Raw genomic sequence first — 7,059 nt, forward strand, 5'->3', positions numbered from 1 at the left:
AATAAAAAATATGGGGCAATATTTAGAATGTAAACAAATAATACAATTAAATATATTAAAAATATTTAGCATGCTTATTTATTTATTTATTTATTTATTTATTTATTTATTTATAGTCTCCCTTTTTTCATGATCTGACTAAATTAATTAAACTGAAGAGCTCCCAAACACTATATAACCATCATTGCAAGGGGAAAAATAGAATTACCTCTAGCTTTAAAAGAGTAAAAATATACTCCATGTGAAATGATGGTCCAATAATATTGATAGGTATTAGAAAGTAAATGATAGGCTAGTCATGGTACCATACAGCTTTAACCCAATACTTGGGAGAAATAGACAGAAGAATCTTTGTGATTTCAAGGACAGTCTGTTCTACAAAATTTGTTCTAGACTGGCCAAGGCTATATAGTGAGATCCTGTCTCACAAAGAAAGAGAAGGTGATGATTAGAACAAAAGAACAAATACAGCATCAAATGCTTACTGTGTGCCATGTTCCAGGGGATGAGTTTAAATGCTTTCAGTGTTATCATATTTTTGCTGTAGTATTTGAGATAGTTACTATTGTTTTTCTAATTCTTTTGGTATAAGAGAAAACTGAGTCACATATAGGTGAAATAATTTGCTGGATGTCACACAGCAAGAAAACGTAGAATAAAGACTAGAAATCTATGAATTATCTGAAAGCCAAAATCTTAGCATATGGGAACTCCAAGTGTATAAGGATAAAATGTAAACTGATGTATGTGTCTGTTCTAGTTAATTTTTGTCAACTTTAAACTAGGTAGCATAATCTGAAATGAATGAACCTCAGTTATGAATTTTATGAAACTGGGCTGATACTTGATGTGGGAGGGTCCAGTTATTTATTGTGTGTGTTGCCATCCCTGGGCAGGTGATTACAAGTTGTGTAAAACAGGAGATCTATAAAGTCATGAGTCACCATCCAGTAAGTAGCTTTCTTTGCTTCACTTCCTACATTGAGTTCCAACCCTGACTTCCCTAGATAGATGGCATATTGTGGTATGTATGTAAAAGCCAATAAAACAGTTTCCTCCACAAGTTACTTTTACTCATGATTTTCATCACAATAACAGAAAATAAATTAGAATATTGTCACGAATAGGTCCAGAAAAGTGCTTTTTAGTTTCCTACAGGCATAATCATATTATGGTGGTACATACCTGGCATCTTAGCTTTCCAGAGGCAGGATGATCAGAAGTTGAAGGTTATTCTTGGGCTATATGGTGATTTTTCAGTCCTACCTGTGATATATAATATTCTCCTTCAGAAAAACGATAGAACATCGCGATAAAAAATAACATCCTATGTAGTGTGATTTACTTTGTGTTCCTAACTCTTTAAAAGATTCCACAGGTCGTAGTCAAATGGCTATTTTGTGAAATGCTTAGAACTGCTTAGTTCAATGAACTACAGTGTCAGCTGTCTGTCAGACATCTGGAAACAGGAAAGGAATGAGAAAGCCAGCAGATTTAGTAAGGTCCAGGAGACAGAGGAGTAGGGTCTAGGAGGCAGACCAGTAGAGTCAGAGAACAGAGCTGGAAGAGAAGACAGTTGGTGACAATTGAGACAGGAGAAGCTGAGCTGAGCCAGAGAAGATATTGTTAGGAGACAGAAGAACCCATGAAGAACCCATTATATATAGGCACACATATACACATAAAGACAAAAAGCGACAATAGTTTTGGCACCTCAGGAAGGGGTGGAAAAGTCAGTTCACCTTAAATACAATCCAAGATTTTCCTGAATGTCTGTCTGGATGAAATTTTCTTTCTTTCTTTCTTTCTTTCTTTCTTTCTTTCTTTCTTTCTTTCTTTCTTTTTTTTTTGTTTTTCGAGACAGGGTTTCTCTGTACAGCCCAGGCTGTCCTGGAACTCACTCTGTAGACCAGGCTAGCCTCGAACTCAGAAATCTGCCTGCCTCTGCCTCCCAAGTGCTGGGATTAAAGGTGTGCGCCACCACTGCCCAGCATGAAATTTTCTTAAAGAACGATTAAAGTATGCACAAACATCTTAGATAAAGCAATTTTGTGTAATACAAATAAAGAGAACATCACTACTAAAGGTTGTGGAAATGGCTCAGTGGGAAAGTGCTTGGAATAATTGCATAAAATCCTAAGTTTAAATCACAAATTTAACTTAAGTTCAATACAGTGATATATGTATATATATATATATATATATATATATATATATATATATGTTCAGTACAGTGATATAACTTAAGTTAAATTTGTGGGATATATGTGTGTGTGTGCGTCTGTGTATGTGTTTCAAGTGCTTAGAGTCAGGCAGTAGAATTTTATCAGCTTGTGGCTAGCCCACTTAGCTGAATCAATGAGGTTCCAGTTAGGTGAGAGACCCTTTCCTCCAAAGATAAGGTAGAAACTGACGGACAAATGTCAGTACCTGGATTGCTGTCACACACACACACACACACACACACACACACACACACACACTACTATTTCAAAGCAACTAGTATCAGCAATAAATCAAAATATATTTTAACTGCAAAGTTATCACCAGATGAAAAGCCAAGATACTTTATTTAATTCATTCACTTATCTGAACTTAAACTTTCATCTTCAGCCTGAGATCTTTCAGATGTTTTATATTCTTACAAATAAACTCCTAATCTAGATTTTTTTCAATCTCCCTTATTTCATAGTGATGTACTTGCTGTTTTTCTTACTATAGTGAAAGTTACTTGAATGCTATTGTTGAAGCCTTGCTCCTAATTACATGAAGCAAACCATTAAAAACACTTCAGTGCTTACAAGTAGGGATAATGCTTCTATAGGGAGACTACATGTTAAATGTTCACTTAATCTCACTAGTCTATTAGTTCTTACATGTTTATAGAGCACTTTTTTTTTATCATTGCTGTTACTTATACTTAAAATCCTGTATTCTTCCTCATCATGAGTGTTTTAAAATAACTTTCAGACTCAAATTGGTTCCTGGAAATGTGTTTAGGCTATTATCAGAGGAATGGATAGGATATAAAATCAACCTATTCTAGAGTTGGTATGTGAAAATAAATGCAAATAAAATGAACATGTTCTTTTAGTATGTCAAATATATCTCTTTTCAATTAATCAGACATCTGTAGAAGTATCTGATAAAGATATGGGAAATACTTTTGTAAATGATAAACAGATATTTTGAGTTCTCTGTTATTTTACATGTTAAATGGCAATATAAGAAGAAAGGATTCAAGATCTAAGTGGATGAACACATAAGAATTTAATTTTACTCTGAAAAAGTCCTTTGTAAATTAATACATTTTCCAGGGTAAAACTCCTCTAAACAGTGACATAAAGATGCAGCTTGCATCTTTCTTGGAGGTTAGCCTTATAGTTATCAAGAAAGCTAGACAGCTGAAGAGTCATACAGGACTTGTTTCTGCTACAGTATGGAAATGAAAACATCACTTGTTCTTTCAGTCACTCTGCTCTAAATAGAAAAATGAGCTGGGAAATAAATAGGGGCACAGGGGTATAGGATGAATCATAAATGCCTTTGAATATTCAACAAATATAATTTTTAAAAACACTTAATGAATAATCTTGAAAAACTATATGGATATAAAACATCCTTTAATTGCAATAATTTTATCAGAAATATACATATAGGTATATTTTAAGAAACAATTTTGTTGATGAAACTCTAAGTTGATCTAGCCTGACAAAACTATAATACTTTAAGAACCATATTAAGAGAGTCCATTATTACCACTGCAGTGTTCTACACAGGTGAAAAGTCATTTAACTACTAAATGTTTTATATAATTTTGATTTTCATTCAAAGAATCTGAGGTGAAATCACCTATTTGAGAATAAAATTACAAAGCCTCTCTCATTATGTCAAAATACATTTTTTACCATGACATTATAATACATCTTCTATAATAGATGTTTTTGAAGCAGAAATTTGCAATTTATGTTAGTCTTGTATAAAATGTAAAGTTAATATATTTTTCAACTTATTTTTTTAATATTAGTAGTGAACATGAGTCAGAAAAGGCACAAGGCACAGAATCTTAATGAAATATAAACACAGAAAGAGAAATGATGTCATCATTGTCTAAATTTAACTTCTACATTACTTCAATACTAATGTTTAAGACAAAAAATACTTTTAAAATACATACTAAGGTATTGGCAATAGATTTATGTAACAAGACACACAGCATACTAGAATTCTGGCACTCAACTTGCATATAGTAAATGAGCTTCAGTATGAAGACATTACAGTTTGTTAAAGATCTTCTTTTATATGCTAAATATCTTGGGAAATTTGCAATTTAGACACACTAATGAGATGAAATTAATACCCAAAGTTTAAAATACTACAAACTTGACATTTGTAGCTTAACCACAAATTATGTTTAAAAGGATCATCACTTGTCCTAAAGAGCATCACTGGATAATTAAAGTGGCAACATAAAATGTGCAAAAAAATCATAATTTTTATTAATAAAAACCTCAATAAACAAAACCAGGGACAGTTTAAAATAATTCCCCTTGAAAAAATAACAGTTAATTCAAATCATGTAGCTTTCTAATGCTAAATAGCATTTCATACCGGAAAGTGAATAGTGTTTAAATAGAAGTAACTGTCATACCTCTGGGAGCTTTATGCTATAAACTGTTTTCTTGTTCATTTGATACAGTGCATAAAAACATTCTAGAATTTTAGTATGTACAAAAAAAATGGCTACTGTACTAGCAAGAACAGGATGTATAAGGATTAAAGGCTCACTATTCAGCTAGCCAAAATAGCAAACATACACCTCTCCCACTCTCTGAGGCAAGCCCTTCCCCAATGTAAACAAAAAACTTCTTTAAAAAAATGTAACATCAACCAAACAGTTGCAAAATTAATTTTTGAACAACAGTGCGGTTTTATCTTAAAAATGTCAACTATAATTATTAGTATGTTTCTGACTGTATTTTAAAGATGTGTACAAATTATAGACATTTGACATTAGATATGTTTTGGTCAATATTATTCATTATCTAAAACATTTTAATTTACTTCCAAACATTTTAACACCTGTATGACAATTGAGTTTGGTTCCCAGAGGAGAATCTACTAGGCATAAAGACAGATATTAAACAAACAAAAGCTATATAGAAGCTGCATTTAAAAAGTATGGCCTTTTCAGGCACAACAGCATTTTTATACTGGCAACATGAATTCCAGAATGACTCATGGAATGTCATGTAATTCGGTAAATAAGACCTAGCTTTTGTCACAATTGAAGGTTCCATTAGACTTTACTTCATTTTAAATATGAAAAGTCTGTTTTTTCCTCATTGTTATACTGACTTGTGACTTGAACTAGACTTATTTTTCTTCCACTTACTGTGTTTCTTGTGATGCTTCTTTTTTCTTTTTTTCACCTTTTCCATTTGTCTTTCTTGCTCATCATACTTTTTTTTTTTTTTGCCCAAATCTCCTCTACATAGTCTGATTCAAATGAGGATTCTGAAGAGGATGGCTTTTCATCAGGATATGACATCTTTCTATTTTTGCTGTACCTTTTGATATATTTCTCTTTCTTAGTTTCATTCGTTGACTTTCTTTTCGGGGTGGGGGGGTAGAAGCTGCTTGCTCTGTGATTCTGATTCAGATATGGAGCTTTCTAATGATTTGAATTAATGGCACTTCTTTCTCTTTTTCTCTTGTTTTTTGGGCTCATTCTTGGAATATGAAGAAATGCTTGATGAATCAGAGCTTGATGAAGAGGATGTATACCGACATGATTTGTTCTTTTTCTTTCTTTCTTTTCTTTTGTATGAACTCACATTTCCACATAATACTTTCTGTTTTTCTTGAGCTCTTTCTTTAAATTTTGATTCATGTTTTCTGCAAATTCAGCCAATGTCCTGGAGAAATTCTTTTTATTCTCTAACTGTTTCTTACTTCTTCCCAGATAGAACTTGGTAGATTCAGATAATCCTGTATAGTTGGGCCTGCAGACTAACTTGTACCCCTACATCTGGCCATTGCTATTGGATTCATATAAGCTACACGGTTATTTTGTTTCCCCACGGTGCCAGGTGATTCTCAGAGCCAACTATCTCTTGCTAAAGAGAAGAAGGTCAGGCATACTCCAAGTTCTCCATCTGCTGATATACCAAGTGGTCTCCATTCTGTGATAGAAGCAGATCAAATAATTATAGAACCCGTTTAATTTAAGACAAAATAACATGGAAGCTTAATTGTTATAACCATCTAGGAAGGTGAGGGGGAAAGATATAAATGAAAGGTGTAAATAAAAGGTAGGACAGCACTAGAAAAAACAAGTGTCTTCTTAACAAGCTAAGGACTGATGCACTCAAAGGAAGTCATGAGTTGCCAGGAGAAGATCAAATGGCCAGTATTTATGCACAGAGCTGAGAGGACCTCCAAAGCCCTTCCCTCCAGTAGGTGAGTGTTTAGCTGTTGATGGATTCTAGGGAGAGAGAGCCAGTCTGGTAAGGGTGCGACCACTGGTAGGTTTACCTGCTCTAGTGGATGTCCACATAACCATGCTTACCACATCTTAGACACAGAAGGTTAGGAAAAATTAAAACTGAAAATCTGGGAGTTGGGGATAGATATGTTGAATGTATTTTATATATGTCATGTATGTGTCTGACAAATACCAGAAGTTTTTGACTATTTATTTTACATAGCATTATACACACCATTTTATCCTTTCTTTCATCCTTGTCTTACATGCTTTACACAATTAAATGGACAGCTAAAAATCTCCACCAGACAGAAAGATCCTTTTTAATTTAGGTACTTAGAGAAAAGTCTATCCCCACTTCTTTTGAAGTGCTATACATTGAAAACCATTCTTTCTCATTTCTTATATCCAAATCATTACTTGATTGGGCTGTTTAAACCTTTTTGATATCTCTCATTCTATTGTCTTCTTTCCAAATTTCTTGTTATGATCTTTTCTCAGGTCACTACTCCTTCCTATTTGATTTCAATCTTGAGTAACTATTAAACTTCTGTAACCAATGACTGCTTTAA

The 7,059-nt window shown here is 33.2% G+C and overlaps 1 pseudogene; it reads right to left on the reverse strand.

The window, feature by feature from the left end:
• Positions 1–5,348: 5,348 nt before the first annotated feature.
• Positions 5,349–6,565, reverse strand: LOC114625882 (annotated as a pseudogene).
• Positions 6,566–7,059: the final 494 nt, after the last annotated feature.

The sequence above is a fragment of the Grammomys surdaster genome, unplaced genomic scaffold, assembly GCF_004785775.1.
Source record: "Grammomys surdaster isolate TR1022 unplaced genomic scaffold, NIH_TR_1.0 61, whole genome shotgun sequence".
In the NCBI taxonomy this organism is placed as follows: Eukaryota; Metazoa; Chordata; class Mammalia; order Rodentia; family Muridae; genus Grammomys; species Grammomys surdaster.